This window comes from Podarcis raffonei, chromosome 6 (genome assembly GCF_027172205.1).
Source record: "Podarcis raffonei isolate rPodRaf1 chromosome 6, rPodRaf1.pri, whole genome shotgun sequence".
Lineage (NCBI taxonomy): Eukaryota > Metazoa > Chordata > Lepidosauria > Squamata > Lacertidae > Podarcis > Podarcis raffonei.
Genome location: NC_070607.1, coordinates 81,275,348 through 81,295,265, shown reverse-complemented (window position 1 = coordinate 81,295,265; position 19,918 = coordinate 81,275,348). Strand labels below are relative to the sequence as shown.

Genomic DNA, 19,918 nt, shown 5'->3' with positions numbered 1-19,918 from the left:
GTATAGGAATCACACAGCATTAGAAAAATACAGAAGACCTGGTATAGATTCAGAAACTGAAATGCAAATTGCTGGGTTTTAACCTGAAGCAGTATGAAAAAGCAAGCTGGAACAAGAAAACTTAAGAAGTTCCAGGAGAGGGATCTTCCTTGCATATGCAAAATGAACAGTAAAGCTCAGCTTAAATGGTCATCCAAGAAAATTAAACAAATTTGGCTGGGCCAAATGCATCATTTTTGACTAGGCTTGGAGCGAAGCCATTTTTTATATTTATTTTGTTAACTAAATAAATATAAGACTTACATGAACACCATGCAAGTTCACTTTGTTTTTTGTACTCAATTTAGACATAATAGAGAGTTAGTGCCAGATCCTAGTGATTTTTTTCCCCAGGCACACACACACACACACACCCCACTGGCAGAATATACACAGTTCTGCCAAGTACTAAACCTGCAAGTGGCCTCGTAAACCCTCTTACATTCCAAGTGTATTCTGACTTTTTATAACATTTCCCAGCACACGGTAGAATAAGTCCTCCAGTGTTAGAACTATTGCTGAACTAAAGAGACTACGGTGTAATTGCTTCTGAAGAAACTTTCCTTGGGCCCAGAAGATGTGAACAGATGTCCAATGAAGGCTAACATTCCCTTCCTGGATGCAGAGTAGCCAGTCAACTTCTAGACTTTCTAGATTTATTTTTGGAAGAAAAACTCCTTTGTCCACTCCTATAGATGACATGGGGTGTACAACACTGTTGATGCCCCTGGACCTCTTTGTGGCTTTTTATGCCATCAGCTATAGTATGTTTTTAGAGAGGCTGATCATGTTGGGTCTTGGTGGATCCTGCATTTCGGCTGCTCCACTCATACTTGGATGTCTGACTCAAGAAGATGGCATTTCCTCAACATTTATACTCTGGGATCCCACAGCACTCTACAGTCGTACCTTGAAAGCCAAACGCCTTGGCACTCGTACGTTTTGGCTCCTGAACTTTTTTAAAAAACAGGGTAGCCTATAAATACTGCAAAATGAAACAAAAACCAGAGCATGGAATTTCCAATTCCCCAGCCATAACGAACGCCTATGGAGCCACACCTGTCTTTGCCCCCAACCACAATAGTCTACTTCTGCATCAACTTCTGCAATAAAACACTTCATCTTGGTACTGTTGGTACAGATGCTTTGAGAGGTGAAACTACTGCTGTTCCTCTTGAGAAGGACATCTAGCTACACCCTTTGTGACAGGCAGGGGAACCAAAACCGTACGTTGAGTTTTCTGTTCTTATGAGACGTCTCAATGGCACTGAGCTCATTAAGCAAAGTTCTAGTCACAAGTGGCCAACTTCTGCACCCTTGGGGAACTGGAAACATCCCCCCCCCACGTGGTAAGACTGAAAGAAAGCCCGTGCATGTACTCTGACATCAGTGAAAGGGGAGGAGGCTGTGGAATGAATGTGTTTTCCGAGAGATCTCAAGAGACAGATTGGCATCAACTCACTTCCTTCCAAGAATGAGCATGACCGACATTTATACAGAGCGTGCAGGATGATTCATTGCTTCTTCTAGATACACTTTCACTGTGATAAAAAACCCAAAACCTTCTTGATTCAAGTATGGAGAAAGCCCTGCTCCAGGTGCCCCCATCAGGTGAAATAAGGCGGGTGGTCACTACAGAAAATGCCATCTTGGTGCAGGTACCAACCTGGCTGTGGAATTCCCTCCCCAGAGATTCTTGCCTGGTACCTTCTTTATGGTTGTCCTGGAACCTGGCAAAGACTCTCTTTTTCTCCCAACAACATCTGGAGGGCAACCACATTGCCTACCCATTTGAACTGCATTTTATCATTTATATGTCTTGCTCAGAAGACAAGGTTAAGACTGTGGTGGCCTAGTGGTTATAGTGCCAGGCTAGGACCCAGGAGAGAGGGGGCACATTCTAGTAGTGGGTATGGCGAGAGACAGAAATATGTGTAGCAATAGGCACAAATATTAGCTCTGTACAGTGGACACACACCTGCACACACTTAACCTCCATCCAGAGAAGCAAGATGTATTATAGCCCGAAAAGAAAATGGTGAGGATTGTGGCCTGGGAAGAGACAGTGTTGCTGAGGAGTGAGGGTGGCCTATAGGGAGAGTCCTGAAAGCCAGATTGAGAAGGGTATTCTCTCTCTCTCTCCCTCTCCCTCTCCCTCTCCCTCTCTCTCTCTCTCTCTCTCTGTGTGTGTGTGTGTGTACGTGTACACATTTGGCTCCCAGTCTGAGATTCCCCACTCCTGTTGTGCAGTATATCAAGGACAAAACTTACACTAGAGCAATAATAATAACACTAAATACGACAACAGGATTTGGGTTACTGTGGTGCAAATGTTTTAGTGCAGAGTGTAGACACTTGTTCACTGTCCGATATCCCTCCCTGTTTAGAATACTTCTTCAGCCCTACTGTAAAAGTTGCAGTGGTCAAACATCACAGAATCGTGCTGTTAAGAGAGATCTGAGATAAGCAGACACTGATGTAACTAAATGCAGATGACGTGAAGAGAACAAAAATAGAGCTAAGGGCTCGCTGAAGTGGCAAACTTTTGTCTGGGTAGTACCACTCCCAAGTCTTCAGGTGGGAGGGGTCTCACATGATTGAGTGCTCCTTCATAGAGGAATGAATATATATATACACTGGGTATACATAATCAATAATAACATATTCAAATCAACCATACGTACAATTCTATATACCTTAACACTCCTCCCTCCACAAGGTTTATTTAACTTTTAACATTTTAATTGCCCCAAATTGTTCAAACCTGACCAAATAATTCAGTATCTTCTCAAACCAATCCTCTTCCTTCTCATTGACCTTAAAAAGGTAAAGGGACACCTGACCACTAAGTCTAGTCGTGACCGACTCTGGGGTTGCTCGCTTTATTGGCTGAGGGAGCCGCCGTTTGTCCGCAGACAGCTTCTGGGTCATGTGGCCAGCATGACCAAGCTGCTTCTGGCAAACCAGAGCAGTGCACGGAAACACTGTTTACCTTCCCATCGGAGCGATACCTATTTATCTACTTGCACTTTGATGTGCTTTCGAACTGCTAGGTTGGCAGGAGGAGGGACCGACCAACGGGAGCTCACCCCGTCACGGGGATTCGAACCGCCAACCTTCTGATCGGCAAGTCCTAGGCTCTGTGGTTTAACCCACAGCGCCACCCGCGTCCCTCATTGACCTTAAACCCTTTCATTTTATGTATCTTCACAGTTAGATATTTTAAGATTATAATATTTTTCCGTTTTCCCCTCCATTGGTTCAATGGGAGAGGAATATATACATCTATATCTATCTATCTATCTATCTATCTATCTATCTATCTATCATCTCAGTCACGTTGAAAACTGGATGCCAGGGGAAACCTAGCCTAGTTCCGCCCCCCGCAGATGGATTTTTCATTTTGATTTCCGTACAGAGGAGCACTGAAACGCTACAAGCCCCCACTTGCAACCTGAAGCAGCCCAGACGCAGGTTCACCACTTACTCCCACTGGAAACAGCCCCATCATTCCAAGAAATAGGTGGCATTTCGAGTAAACCCCAAGTAGAAAGAAGAAGAAGAAGAAAACCTCGAGAGGAAGAACCTCACCAACACAAGATTTCCAATGTTAAATACTTAATGTGCTTTAAGCATGAGTCACAATAATCTCATGTGCTTGAATCGTTCAGGGGGAAAAACAGACATGGCAGCAAAGTGCAGCTTGTGAATGGGGGGGGGGAAGGAGGTGACAGATCACTATCCCCCACCTTTCCAGAAAATCTCAACTGAATAGCTTCCCGTTTCTTTCATGAATAAGAAGCCTGATTAAAGCTGCACGAGGGTGAAGATTCATCCCTGGTCTACATGAACCTAAGGGGAACAGGCACGGCTTTGTCTTGCTAGAGTCGCTATACCAAATCCTCATCAAATGATTAGGTATTGTACAAAGTATATTGGTGCTAAAATGGGATGCTCTGTATGGAAACTGCTCCTCCCACGGCGCCCTGCGGTGCTCACTTCCATCTCCTCTGTTCTTTTGCATTAGGCCACTGAAAGGATTGCTGTATTTTTCGCTCTGTAAGATGCACCTGACCATAAGACGCACATAGTTTTTAGACGAAACAGTGGATGTATTATTTTTGTGGTTCATGCTGTGGCCACACACATGTGATTTGACAGTCAGTTTGGGGTAGCCCAATGCAAAAATCCTGAGGATCCATGTGGATCCGTGCTTTGTAACCACGTTTTTGCACCATTGCTGCCCCACGAAACAGTGGGTGCGTGATTTTTTGGTGCAGGCTAGAGCCATGGACATGCTATGTGATATGATGATGAATTTGGGGTGACCCAATGCAAAAATCCTGAGGATCCACGTGCTTTTACTTCCCCCCTCCCAGGCAGCCTCCTTTATCATTACTGTTCCTTATCTCCCTCCCGATCGCTTGCTGATCAGCTGATCAGTGGCTTTGTTTCAACACCCCCTTCCCTTTTTCTAAAAAAAAAAGCATGATCTGCTTTTCGCCCCAGGCAATTCGGCTCCAGGGACCACACATCCACTTTGTAAGACGCACAGACATTTCCCCTTACTTTTTAGGAGGGAAAAAGTGCGTCTTATGGAGCAAAAAATACGGTATGTGGAAGATGAGCAGACTCAGTCGTTTGCATCTATCAGAATCTGGGAGATTCAGTGTTCAAATCCCCACTGGGCCATGAAGCTGGATGGTTGACCCTGGGGCCAGTCCGTCTCTCAGTCCAAACTACCTCACAGGGTTGTCGTGAGGGTGAAATGGAGGGGAGTGGGGAGGACCACACACGCCCCGTTGAGCTCCTGGGGGAAATGGTGGGATATAAATGTCTTTTCTATTTATGGAGGAGACTTAAAAGTAGTCTTTAGAAGTATAAACACCTCTCCAAATATGATAAACATAATCAAAGCGTTTTGAGTGAAAACATTTAAACACAGTTACCAAGATTCATGATTAAACCCCCCCAGAAAGAACAATAAATCTATTTCATTTCAAGCCAACCATCCTCATTGTAAGATCTAAAACCCTAACCTACAACCAGTGCAAACAACACACAGGAACGAAAATGTCCACCTACACTCTTTAATTAATAGCAGACTGATATAAAAACTTATTCAGGGCCCCCCCGCCCGAGATGAAATCGGTGAGTGAGCTAATTGTACCTCTCAGAAAAGGGAGTTCCTTAGATATGGGGACACCACCGAAAAGACTCTGCCTCTTGTGCCTGCCATACTAATCAGCCATATTGGAAGGCACACAAACAGGGACCCTGTAGTGTTTTGGTAGCCATGGCCTCCTGTATAAAAGGGAACACTAATTGTAAATGAACTCCAACAAGATGTAATTCTTGACAGTTTGGGTTTTATAAAATGATTATATTTCTCTGGCAGTTGAGGTGGCAATGCTCCTGGATCCAGCAATGATGTTAGAGCCTTTATTTTATTTTATTTTGTTGGCCAGACACCCTTTTTATTAAGTCCATCTGATCATGAGACGCCAACTATTTCCAGACCACAGGATTGACAATATCCTATACCTATATAGGTATAGATATATTGAGAGCCAGTGTGGTGCAGTGGTTAAGAGCGGTAGTCTTGTAATCTGGGGAACCGGGTTCGTGTCTCCACTCCTGCACATGCAGCTGCTGGGTGACCTTGGGCCAGTCACACTTCTTTGAAGTCTCTCAGCCCCACTCACCTCACAGTGTGTTTGTTGTGGGGGAGGAAGGGAAAGGTGATTGTTAGCCGCTTTGAGACTCCTGAAGGGGAGTGAAAGGCGGGATATCAAATCCAAACTCTTCTTCTTCTCTTCTATATAGCTGTAAAGATTGTCTATTTCATTCATGCAGAGCTGACCATGAATGCTCGTGCATTATTAACACAGCCACCCACCTCCTGGCAGGGCGAGGGGCGGGGAGGTGAAAAAGAGGGAAGCAGTATACAGCATCATCATTGACTGGAGCGGACACAAGTAGGTGCTCAAAACTTGCAAGGTGGCCGAGAGAAGCAACTGCAACACCAAAGTAAAGAGGTGAGTGCCAGGACTCTCTGCACCATGGGTAGGCAAACTAAGACTCAGGGGCCGGATCCGGCCCAATCCCCTTCTAAATCTGGCCTGCGGACGGTCCGGGAATCAGCGTGATTTTACATGAGTAGAATGTGTCCTTTTATTTAAAATGCACCTCTGGGTTATTTGTGGGGCAAAGGAATTCGTTCTTCCCCCCAAAAAAATATAGTCTGGCCCCCCACAAGGTCTGAGGGACAGTGGGCCGGCCCCCTGCTGAAAAAGTTTGTTGACCCCTGCTCTGCACCAACGCAGCAATTTTGCAGGATTGCAGCACTCAGGCAACGTTATCCATGGGCTGCATGTTGCAGAGTTCTTTAAAACTGAAAAGAGACCTTTGTTTCTAACTCATTGTGGAATTTAAATCCCTTTAAAATAAAAAGCTCTGCAGAGGAAAAGTAGAAACAATGTTGCTTGCTAATTAAACTAGATCTGTGAAAGAATATACAGTGGTACTTCGGGTTAAGTACTTAATTCGTTCCAGAGGTCCGTTCTAATGGGGCCTCCAGCTGCTGCCGCACCGCTGGAGCACGATTTCTGTTCTCATCCTGAAGAAAAGTTCTTAACCTGAAGCACTATTTCTGGGTTAGCGGAGTTGGTAACCTGAAGCGTATGTAACCTGAAGCGTATGTAACCTGAAGCGTATGTAACCCGAGGTACCACTGTACAGAACAAGGAAAGCCATTATTTGGAATATTCTGCTACAGCTTTGTTGCACCTTCTACTTGGGAACAAATATTTCCCAATATGAAGCTATCTTTAAAAGTTTTCTTTATACAAAAAAGCCCAGTTTGCATACAACACTAAGTCATGATGAGCAAACCCAGTCCTGCAGATTAACCATGGTTTGCTTTCTGCCAACAGACCACAACTTGAGGCCACCTTTTGCTGTTAGCTTATGAACCATGACTTGGTTTTCTGTCCAAACAGAAAGCCTTGCTTGGCAAGGCAACCCTAGGCGCTACATGACTGGAAAGCAAATGAAGCTTTGCAGAAACAAGCCATGGCTTGTCTTTGGGATAACTAATGGTTTGTCGGACAAACCATGGTTTGGTGCTAACTGTTAATGCAGGCAGTACCAGCCACTCATATTAGCGGAGCTGTCAAAGGTTTCACATTTATGCTGGCTGACTATGTTGTCACAAACTTTTTGCCTCAACGTGGCAAAGGGAGAGGACATCAATCATAAACCACCGGAAGGTAGTGAAGTCAAGCTTATTTCATGTACACCTTTTCTGCAATTACTGCACTCAAAGTGGGGTTGCAACAGATAACAGATGTTGCAACTTAATGATTCCGTTCATTACAAAAACTGATAAATCAAAAGCAAAGGCAAGTATCAACACAGCACTTAATTCAAAATAATCCATTGTACTAAAATTACTGAGACTAACTGTGACACAAAGTCACAATTCATTTAACCAATCTAGCAAAAAACCTGAACAAACTCAGCAGCAACAAAAATATAAATGAATTAAGGTACTGAAATGGCAGCAATAAGGGCACATATTCAGGTAAAATTACTATCTAAAGTGGTGAAATTGCAGCCAGGGGAGGGGAGGGGGGCCTGAAATCACACAATAACCTTTAACCCCAGTAAGTAGTCAGAATGAAATAATTATTTGGCAAGCAGGAGACGGAGCTAACTCTTCCTTTGCACACCAACAAACATCCACGCAAACACATGATTAGCAAGACTGCCGATCAGATAAAGTTTTGTGTGAAGTTCTTAGGAGAGAAAGAGATAAACTCTTACAATGAACAATGGATACCGAGAGTTTTGATTCTTGCAATTATTTTATCACACTGCTTCGCATTTGCTTGACTACACAGCTCTACTTGCTAACATGGCAGGGAAAGTAAACAAGCAACTGTGACCTTACCCCTACAACCGCACCCTTGCAATGTGGTATTCCTAGAAAGCCCCTTGCTGCTTCAAGTCCTAGAGAAGTAATTTGACGCACGCATGTGAATTAATGTGAGCAGCCATTCAGGGACCACATTCAGCAGGCCTAAGTGCTGAAACACACAAGCCTCAGTATGCAAACTAGGTAGAACCATTAAATCATGTCAGCACTTGGAAAGAGGTTAATGCAGAAGCCTTTGCTCCTTTCCTAGTCATCACACCATGTTGAAACCGGAGAAGTCACTGCTCCTCCTCAAGTCTGCCATCTTTGCCAGCTTATGACGGTAAGGGCACACAGACGGGCTGTCAGCACCCCTGCCCTTCTTATTGTGAAATGGCCCAGTGCTGGGAACTTTCCAAAGCCACATGAGCATTGCCTGGAAGCTTTGCAAATCTTATTTTAGGCAGCTTCAGGAAGCTGGAGATAAGGTGCATACGACTGCCGAGTTTTAATAAAATAATACGGCGTTACAAGCATCCTGTTCGTTTGAAATGGTAATATACTGTTCTTCATTGCCCAACTTTTGGGATGCAAACAAAAGATACTTCAATCAATCAATCAATCAATCAATCAATCAGATTTCAAATATTCTGACCAACCCTTGTAAATGCAAGTTAATGCACACAATAAACAAGCCCAGGCAAAGGAACCATTCCAAACATTTGTGTGAATATGCAATTCAACTGTCTTCTGTAATACACAGGACTGTATCTCTGAATAAGATACTACTAGTTTTAGTCATACAGGAGTTTCGTAGCTTGCTCTAGTGGTGTAGAGCTTGCTGTTTTAAATATGTTTTATTGCTTTTATGGTATGGTGTTACAGCGGACGCTCAGGTTGTGAATGTGATCCATGCGGGATGCACGTTTGCAACCCGCAGCATCCGCAACCCGCGGCAGCGTGTCTGCGCATGCACGGGTTGCGATTCGGTGCTTCTGCGCATGCGCGACTGCCGAAACCTGGAAGTAACCAGTTCCGGTACTTCTGGGTTTCGGCGGTCCGCAACCCGGAAAAACGCAACCTGAAGCGTCTGTAACCCGAGGCATGACTGTACTGGTATTTTTATGGTTGCACCCCATATTGGGATCATTATGATGAAGAGCAGCCTACACGTTATTTCAGATAAATAAACTAAAATGTGCCTACTCGGCTTGTTAGTGGCATTATTCCCACAAGTAGCATATGTTCTTTCGGCTGACATGGAAGACTGCCCCCAAATACCAAGGTAATCACAACAGATTCTCTACTGCGCAAACACAGAGAAACAAAAGGACACAAAAGCTGGTCAGAGCACAGAGACATGAAGTAATCAGCTAGAACAAAAGCTATCGTGCTTCCTAATTCCGGCTGCAAGCTGAAGAGAAGAAATCTACCCCAGCAAACAATGCCCATTGTTCAACGAAAAGCCCATGCTTCGCTTGGTCCCTGGCATCTTCAGCTTGAAAGGATCTCATGTGAAGGGGCTGAGAGAGAGACCTTGGAGATCAAGACAAATAGTAATGGCAATATGAACTGGCTCTGTGCAACATACACTGTGAGGTAGGTTAGGATGAGAGGCAGTGAATGGTGGCTGAGTGGGGATATGAACCCTGATCTTCATGGTGGCTGAGTGGGGATTTGAACCCTGATCTCCTAGGGCCTAGTCTAAAACTCTAACCACTACACCACCACTCCCTTTTCCAACGCAGACTTAGAATCAAACCATGCACAGCAATAATCATGCAACTTGCTGGGATAGCTCAGTTGGTAGAGCATGAGATTCTGAAGCCTAGGGCCATAGGTTTGAGCCCCACCTTGCGCACAAGTTTCCTGCATTGCAGGGGGTTGGACTAAATGACCCTTGGGTTCCCTTTCCAACTCTACAATTCTATGATTCTATGACTGGCCATGGTGTGTTTATTTAAACACACACAGCAGTAGTGGGAATGGGCTCTATCACGGCCCACCTGCCGCTGCAGTTACTAATTATGTAATTATTGTCCTATTTGTTCTGACCCTCAGGAACAAAAGATAACCCAGTTTAGTGTGGAGGGACATATCTGGGCTTCCTCTAGAGGGGTTACTAGATTAATGAAATGCAAGTTTTCTGTATAACAGAAAGGTGTGGGATTTTTTTGGGAGGGGGAGATCCCTATGTCAAATCTGTGTGGGGCGGTGGATGCTAACTGAAGTTTAGTTCTGTTCTCTTAGGAAAGCTCACCACAGTTGCCTCTAAGTTAAGAGTTAAGAAAAGTTGATAGGTGAATGGAAGAGAGAATATTAGCTTGCTCAAGTTGGTTTACAGATCTCTAAACATGTTCACTGCTACACTTTAACCAAATTTCGCCCAATGAATCATCATCTACAACGGCGCATACCACTGCGATTAGCTATGAACGAATGCCACAAAATAATCAAAACACGATCCACCATTAGGTGTTTGTTGTCTACCATGGTAATACGTACAATTCAAATGACAGAAAAGGCATCTAAATGTGTGAATTGCTCCCAGACCCAAACCACCCTGACAACAGCTATTATTTCTGTTCAGGGGCGCCATTACAAAAACTCCTCAATGTGCATTTGTTGGTAAAGGGCCAGGGCTTTATTTAAACAGAAACACATACCGTATTTTTGGCTCTATAAGACTCACTTTTCCCCTCCTAATAAGTAAGGGGAAATGTGTGTGCGTCTTATGGAGCGAATGCAGGCTGCGCAGCTATCACAGTAGCCAGAACAGCAAGAGGGATTGCTGCTTTCACTGCGCAGCTGTTCTTGCTGTTCTGGCTTCTGAGATTCAGAATATGTTTTTTCTTGTTTTCCTCCTCCAAAAACTAGGTGCGTCTTGTGGTCTGGTGCGTCTTATAGAGCGAAAAATACGGTATATTCTGGCTCATTCGGCTTTACGTGTACCTTTTTGAAAACACAAAACGGTTCGGATCTTACATCTTTTGTTACGACAACCTTACATTTCAAGGGATTTCTCAACTTCAGCTGAATGGGGAAGGGTAAGGACGGCGGTGGTCTTGAAAGAACAAGAACGAACGCTTCGTTAGGACATTCCAAAATACCCAGGGGTGATGAAAGAAAAGTGAAGAAACAACATCTGACGCTCAACCCCACCAGTCCTTCTAAGCGCTTACAAGTCAGATGTGAGCAGACAGGAAGAGCGGCAGAGGGGGGAAACTGGCAACACTAAGTCCATGTTTGGACAATCAACTCTTGGCTTAACCAGTGAGAGATTAACAAACTCTCTTGCACATTCATGCAGCTGCTTCTGCTATTCTGTTGGATCAGGCCACTGCCCCATCGAGTCCAGCATCCTGTTCTCAGAGAGGCTAACCAGATGCCTGTGGAAAAGCCCAGCTCAACAGCACTCTCCGCTCCCATTGGGTCGCAGCAACTAGGATTGAGAAGCCTTACTCCTCCGACTATGGGCTTACCCTTCGCCCAAGCAGAGAAACAGCATTGTAGCCAGTGTCTGGAATTAGCCAGGCACCAGGAGTATTTTTGTACCTGGCTATCGGCCACTTGTGACCCGGTAAAGATGCCTGAGTGCCAGAATAGCACCATCTGGAGGTACATGCCTGGGGAATCCTTGGACCTTGACTGTTTTCGCACCCCAAAACAACAACAACAAACCTATGGTTACGTGAAACATACTCAATCAACACACAAGAGAAAAATAACTACCAAACTTTTAGAAGACACCTGAAGGCAGCACTATTTAGGGAAGCTTTTAATGTTTAACAGGTTATTGTATTTTAGTGTTTTGTTGGAAGCCGCCCAGAGTGGCTGGGGAAACACAGCAAGATGGGCGGGGTATAAATAATAAATAATAATAGTAATAATAATAATAATAATTACAAGACCTAACTGGCTGTACTTTTGAATAAATAAGGTATACTATTCATTGTATCAAGTTGTAGATTTCAACAGAAGTCTCATAAAGTTCAACGAAAAAAGCAGAAGACCCAGTGGATCAGTTCATTCTCTAGTCAGTTCATGCATAAGGTCCATACACGTATAAGTGTCTATTCCACCTGTCTATTCATAAGAGTCCAATAAGCCACATGAAGGGTTGCTACAGTTCCACAGAATCCTTTCAAAGAGTCTTAAGACAAGGATTTCTGGAATATTAGCCTTGTTTCGCCATCCTAGGCTTCATCAGTAGAACAGGCATATGTAATAGGATAGTGGATCTTATAGCATAGTAGTGGTTGACTGTTTTCACACCCCGGCAACAAATCCTGTAGAGTTCTATCTGTTATATTTTATCCGCACAACCAGAATGGATTTCAGGAACCATAAAGTCGTAGGGGGAAAGTAGGGGGCTGCCTGGCCCCCCAAATGCCTATGCATTCTGTTCTGGCGACTGTAACCCTGGTTTAAGGAGTCATTTGGTGCCTAGCTTATATATCTGAGCTTCTAACACTGCCATCAGTCCCAGACAGCATGGGCCAATGGAATTGATGGAAGTTGAAGTCCAACAACATATGGAAAACCACAAATTGCTCATCTCTGCCTTGTAACATTCCTGAGTTTACACAATCAGATTATTTGCACCATTCTCCAATTATGAGGGAGGGGGAACTGTCACTGAACAATGTGCTTGTTAGAATCTATTTTGTGCAAGTTTCACTTGTCTGTATTTAATTAATTCCCATTAAAACCCTTTCCTTTTAAAAACAGAGAGGGCTTTTTCTTAAATAAAAAAAAATGCTAACACACCCCATTGATTTTTATCTGCCTTAACTCCACACCCCAGCCCTTCCCCAGAACAGAACTCAGAAAGTATGCGATGGAGGTGGAGAGGAGAACACAGGATATCTCTAAGTCAATGTAACTAAAATTCCCAAGTCACTCACACAAAAAGGACCAAAATATTTTTTTGCAAATGAAAACTGCATGTGTTGCTATTTGCAACATCAAGCAGAAACCCGTGCCAGAAAAAAACAAACTATCAGCTCATTATAGCATCAAGATTAAATAACTAATTCAACTATTCAGTTCAGCTCCAGATAGACTAATGAAGTCCAGAACCAGAGCTGAAACTGCCTGTTCAAATTTATGTCTATACGGTTGCAGCCCAGCTCTAGCGTGTATCTGAGAACCTCTGGCTCCATTTGGCTCCTCAAGTCTCAGGAAATATATCCTCAGGCAAGTCTGCCTGAATTCAGATAGCCTCAGGCAAGTCTGCACAAGTTCAACTTTTGAGACTGAAGAGCCAGGGAAAGGGGAGGCGAAACCAGTGTGGCTGAAATATAGCCTATGGTACGAAGGTGAACATCACATCTGTTTGCTGGGAGCGGCCACTGAGACCACATAACACCGGTCTTGACAGATCTACATTGGCTCTCAGTACGTTTCCGAGCACAATTCAAAGTGTTGGTGCTGACCTTTAAAGCCCTAAATGGCCTTGGTCCTGTATACCTGAAGGAGTGTCTCCACCCCCATCGTTCAGCCCGGACACTGAGGTCCAGCACCGAGGGCCTTCTGGCGGCTCCCTCACTGCGAGAAGCCAAGTTACAGGGAACCAGGCAGAGGGCCTTCTTGGTAGTGGCGCCCTCCCTGTGGAACGCCCACCCACCAGATGTCAAAGAGAACAACAACTACCAGACTTTTAGAAGACATCTGAAGGCAGCCCTGTTTAGGGAAGCTTTTAATGTTTGATGTATTACAGTATTTTAATATTTTTTTTGGAAGCCGCCCAGAGTGGCTGGGGAAGCCCGGCCCGATGGGCGGGGTATAAATAATAAATTATTATTATTATTGTTCTGCTCGCTTTGGCATCTGGCCTCCAACCCCATCCCGGCTGACAGCATGTGGCCCCTGGAAAGCTGCCCATGAGAAAATGTGGCCCTCTGGGTGAGGAGGGTCCCCCTCCCCTGGTTTAAGGGTTTCTCCTTCCAGAATCAAGTCGCCTACACACAATATATTTAAAGCATATGGTTTCCCCTAAAGAATACCGGGAACAGTAGTTTTAAAGGTTGCTGGGAATTATAGCTCTTGGAGTAGCAAACTACGGTTCCTAGGATACTTTGGGAGAAGTGACACAACCTAAATATATGGTGTCGATGTGACATAGGTCTAAAGCAGGGTTTCCCAAACTTGGGGCTTCACTGGGGGGTTTTTAGACTACAACTCCCATCATCCCTAGCTAAATGGTCAGGGATGATGGGAATTGTAGTCCAAAAACAGCTGGAGACCCAAGTTTCGGAAACCCTGCTCTAGAGCTATGTCACATCCACACTTGGGTCTCCAGCTGTTTTTGGACTGCAATTCCCATCATCCCTGACCACTTGTCCAGCTAGCTTGGGATGATGGGAGTTGTAGTCTAAAAAAAACACAGGTGAAGATCCAAGTTTGGGAAAACCTGCTCTAGAGTTTCTCCTTCTCCACTAACAAATTCCTAGGAGGCAGCAGTGTTATTCTGCTGCAGAAAACGTAACCACAGATAGTATTATGACGCCTTCAGGACTAATAGACTTAAAGACTAATCCTATGGCGATATCCGCTGGGATGAGCAGCTTAGGATCTCTGCAGATCTCTGGTTCAGCTGGCTGATTAAGTGCCCTATGCCAGCTCAGTCAAGGTTTTGGTTTTTTTGTTTGTTTTTAATTAGTTTTTATTAAACATTTTCTTGTGAAACAACAACAAAACCAAAGAAAAGTACATATAGTGTGTCCACTTTCAATCCGTTTACATTCGGCATGAAACACTGTGGTCATAGACATTATGTGGTGGGGGAGAAGAGAGATTGGGGGGGGGGAGAAAACAATCCTTTGTTCCATTGCACAGTGTTTGTGCTGGGCTTTTGTGTCAGCGTCAGGCAGGTGTGTGTGTGTGTGTGTGTGTGTGTGTGTGTGTATATATATATATATATATATATATATATATATATATATGTGTGTGTGTGTGTGTGTATATATAGGGGGCACTGAGAGAGACTAGGGGACCCAGAGCTTGGTTGGTTGTTCGGTTGGTTGCACTGTGGTTTCTCTGTGTGCAGGGTGTGTATGTTGTTGAGTCAGATAAACATACAGTGGTACCTCGGGTTAAGTACTTAATTCATTCTGGAGGTCCGTTCTTAACCTGAAACTGTTCTTAACCTGAAGCACCACTTTAGCTAATGGGGTCTCCCACTGCCGCCGCGCCGCTGGAGCACGATTTCTGTTTTCATCCTGAAGCAAAGTTCTTAACCCGAGGTACTATTTCTGGGTTAGCGGAGTCTGTAACCCGAAGCGTATGTAACCCGAGGTACCACTGTATTGATTTGTATGCTGGTTGGGTTTCTTTTTTTGGAGGGGGGGTCCTCCTTTGCTCAGTCAAAGTTAAGCCGGCACAAATTCTCTGTACTGGCTCAGCTGACACTCGCGGTGCCAAGAGTGGGGCAAGTTCTCCAAAAGCGGTATTACGGGGGCAGGACTAAGGGTGAGATTTAGGCTGAATCCTAAACCCATCTAGCTCAGTCATGTGAGCTGGCAACCCAGCACTGGACACCATTTTTAAGGCTTGCTTTCCCACTGCCAGGGCTTAGGCAGAGCAGCAACCCCACTGCTGAACAGGGGGTGGATCTGGTGTAAATTTACACTAGCTTAACTTACACCGGGTTGCTCTACGCCGGGGGTTGGACTAGATGACCCTTGGGATCCCTTCCAACTCTTGTGATTCTATGACAGCGTCTTGCGAATAGGATTGCTCACTAAGTGCAGATAACGGTACTATAGAATCTAGAAGGGAACGAGAGTCAAGTTCCCAAAAACTGATGCAGATTCTTGCATTCCGTTCTATGCACACGATTATATATGCAGATAAACTGAAAGCCGAGAGGAAAGAAGTATCCAAGGATTCTGAAAGTTGGCTACGTCCTAATAAGAAAAGCTTGATTTTAAAAATGTATAAAACTGCTGTCCAAGAAAGAACACAGCATTTGACAGGGGAGTGGGAGGGGTAATAAAAGAGAGGGATAACAAGGAATTGCTTCAACATTTTATTTATGCAATTTGTGCCATAAAAGCTATTAAAATTTCTGGATGCAGAGATCTGTAGCCGTTTTAGACTTGCATACCTACAAATAATCATTCTCTTGTGACACACACTGTACACTTGCACGGTGCTAAAAACCCTTCCAATACAAAGCCATATGCAACAGTTTCAGCGGACAACTGCGGCAGAACACTGAAGAAAATCCACTGACTATTTTTTAAAAAAAATATATTTTATTTTATTATTATTTTAGTAACAATAAAAGCTTCCCATTGCATCCCAATGAAGTCAACAATTTGGTAATGCACCGAAGGCATCAATAGGAAAGAACAGAGGCATGTTTCCATAGAACTTTTGGGTTATATTACATGACTGTTAATATAGGTCTTGTGTGGTCAGGTATAATTCGGCCACATAATTGTATTTATAACTCCACTCTTAAGCTGAGAAGCCTTACAGACTTGCCCTAAGGCTTACAATCCAAGAGACACAGCACAATATGAAAAAAGGAGGAGGAGGAGGAATGAGGGCAAACAAGGAAACTCATGAACCAATTGTTAAAAGTTAAAGTCACTGTACGGATGGAAACAGCTTCGTAAGAGGAAGAGCCAAAACAGTCAAACCATTATCAGGACTGGAAGGGAGCAATGGAGGCAGGGGGAGAGAAACACCATGTATTTGATGCTGTGACTGGTTAATTTCAAGTGGTTGCCATCATGTTATTAAAGAAGGAAATCAGAATATTTACACACAAACACAATTTTCTGGCAAGTATCTAGTATTAGCATCCTAATCAAAGCCAACATGGGTAGCCTGTGTGGCCTATGACCTTAAACATGCTTCTTGGCATGCGCAGAGGCAGAATATAACAGTAGTACTTTAGCTCAATGCAGCTTTTTCCACAATCACCATTAAGGTCACAGCTCAGGGGTAGAGCCCATGCTTTGTCTGCAGAAGAACAAAGCTTTAACCCTTAGCATTGCTAGGTAGGGCTGGAGAAAACTCCTCTCTGAAATCTGCCTCTCACTGTAGGTACCGTATTTTTTGCACCATGACACTCACTTTTTTCCTCCTAGAAAGTAAGGGGAAATGTCTGTGAGTGTTATGGAGCGAATGCCTGCGGGTGGCGGGGGGGATCTGCTGCAGTTGTGAGCAGAGGATCCATGGTTCCCCTTCCTTCCCTCCTCCGTGGCTCGCTTTGAAACAGGAAAGTGGGAGAAGAGCCGCTGAGTGGGGAGGAGAGAGGGACAGAGAGCCTGCTTGCTTTAAAGGAGCCAAGTGGGAGAGGAGAGGAGTAACTTACACAAGTGTAAGCGGCTCCTGTCCGGTTGGCTCCTTTAAAGCAAGCAGGCTCTCTGTCCCTCTCTCCTCCCCACTCAGCTCGCTAAATAGCAGCAAAGTTTTTCAGCGAGCCGGGGAGGAGGGAGAGAAGCAGAGCCTGCTTGCTTTAAAGGAGCAAAGCGGGAGAGGAGAGGAGCCTTCTCCTCTTATACCCCTCTTCTGCATTATTAACAGCATCCTTCTCCACCCACCCCACGCATGTTCCTTGTCCCTTGAGTGCTTTTCCTTCCCTCCCCACTTAAAACGTGGTTACAAAGCATGGATCCACATGGATCCTCAGGATTTTTGCACTGGGTCACCCCAAATTCACCATCAGATCACATGTTTGTGGCCACAGCATGAACCACAAAAATCATACATCCACTGTTTCATTTAGAATATTTTTTTTCTTGTTTTCCTCCTCTAAAAACTATGTGCGTGTTATGGCTGGGTGCGTGTTATAGAGCGAAAAATATGGTAATTCTAAACTTCATTTAGCTTGTACCTTTGAGCTGGAATTATTTGAAGCACTGCTGAAGTTTTCAGACAACTACTCTGAGCAGCATCATGAAATGCGGGGCACGTCAAACGGAGATTAATGTATGTCTGTAGAAGCGAAGGCAGCTGGACTGCAACTGTCTATTAACAAAGGAGTCTGTGAAACTGTTAAGATGAGAGCAGGACAATTGTCTCTTTCACAGATCATATTCTTCCACACGCCAGTATAAGCTTCTGCAACGAAGAGTATCTGAGTACGAGGAATGCTGCCTGTTTCGCACCAAGAACAGCTGACGCTTTTCATACTTATCGCTGGACAGATGAAATATATATAGATCAAATGAAAACTAAAGTTCACTAAATCATATTTCTGTAACGAAAACACTCCAGGCAGTGCATAATAACTGCAAAAGCAAAATAAAACAGGCAGCTAGCTGGAGGGGTACAGCCCTCATGTCACCTATTGGGCTAATTTTAATTTTACCCAAGTAAATAAAAACACTGTAAGGTGCACAAGTAAGGTCTGAGAAGCTCAACATCAAAAAAATCAAGGTCATGGCCACTGGGCCCATCACCTCCTGGCAAACAGAAGGGGATGAAATGGAGGCAGTGAGAGATTTTACTTTCTTGGGCTCCATGATCACGGCAGATGGTGACAGCAGTCATGAAATTAAAAGACGCCTGCTTCTTGGAAGAAAAGCAATGACAAACCTAGACAGCATCTTTAAAAGCAGATACATCACCTTGCCAACAAAGGTCCGTATAGTTAAAGCTATGGTTTTCCCAGTAGTGATGTATGGAAGTGAGAGCTGGACCATCAAGAAGGCTGATCACCGAAGAATTGATGCTTTTGAATTATGGTGCTGGAGGAGACTCTTGAGAGTCCCATGGACTGCAAGAAGATCAAACCTATCCATTCTGAAGGAAATCAGCCCTGAGTGCTCACTGGAAGGACAGATCCTGAAGCTAAGGCTCCAATACTTTGGCCACCTCATGAGAAGAGAAGACTCCCTGGAAAAGACCCTGATGTTGGGAAAGATTGAGGGCATAAGGAGAAGGGGACGACATGGTTGGACGGTGTTCTCGAGGCTACCAGCATGAGTTTGACCAAGCTGCGGGAGGCAGTGGAGGACAAGGGTGCCTGGCATGCTCTGATCCATGGGGTCACAAAGAGTCGGACATGACTAAACAACAACAAGGTGCACAAGTAATGGAGTGTCCATCAAACCAGTCTTCCTTCAGAAGCCATTCCAGAAAAAGAGCAGCACCAAGAAAGTCCTAATCAGCTGGCAGAAAACCCTTCACAGGAACAAGGAGAAAAGAGCTTCCATGCTGCAAGAGATTAATGCACTTATTATTCAATGGAGTACGACCTCCTCTCAAACAGCATGCCCTTGGAAGCAAGCTCCCTTCAGTTCAGTAGAACTAGCTTCCCATCGTGCATGTTCAGGGTGCCCCTTTTCTTCTCCAGCCTCTGAGAAGAATTATATTTCCTTTTGCATGTTTTCACCATAAACCTTTATGCCTCAGCGGCTGTGGTCTCTGCTCATGCCTAATTCATACACTTGCTGTCAAAAACCCTGTATATAAAAAAAATAACGACGTGCTATAAATTTACCAATAACAGGCACGCTACTTAAGTGACTTTGCAACATCTGGACAGGCTAGGAAATAATCCGCAAGGCTGGAGCAGAGAGTTTCGTAAGGATACACTAGCACCACACTCTACTAAGTGTGGCCTCAACATGCCAGTCAGGAGATGGGGAACCTCCAGGTCACAGAATAAATAAGGCCTACCAGGAGCCCTATTTTGGCCTGTGAGGATGCCAGGCATGGCACAGGTAAAGGTGCAGATCAAAATGGATAACCAAGGTCCTTGAAGTGTTCTTCTGGAAGCAGGAGTTGCACCCAGTCTCTTCATTTGACACCAGGCGCAACTCAGGTTCAACTCAGGCACTCTCAGGCGGGGCCAATCCTGCTGAAAGTGAGGTCCGCAGTACTCACTGATTCAGCCCCAGTTGCAAAATCCTGATGGGGGCTGGAACGCCCAAGGGGAGCCAATTCCTGCAGAAAGGAGGGCTTCCAATTGGCGTACCAAGAGCAATCCCTGCCTTC

At 44.5% G+C, this 19,918-nt stretch overlaps 1 protein-coding gene across 2 annotated transcripts in view; it reads right to left on the bottom strand.

The window, feature by feature from the left end:
- The window catches only part of PTPN1 (protein tyrosine phosphatase non-receptor type 1), an 85,855-nt gene that overhangs the window by 22,347 nt on the left and 43,590 nt on the right, over positions 1-19,918 (bottom strand). The window lies entirely within an intron of this gene.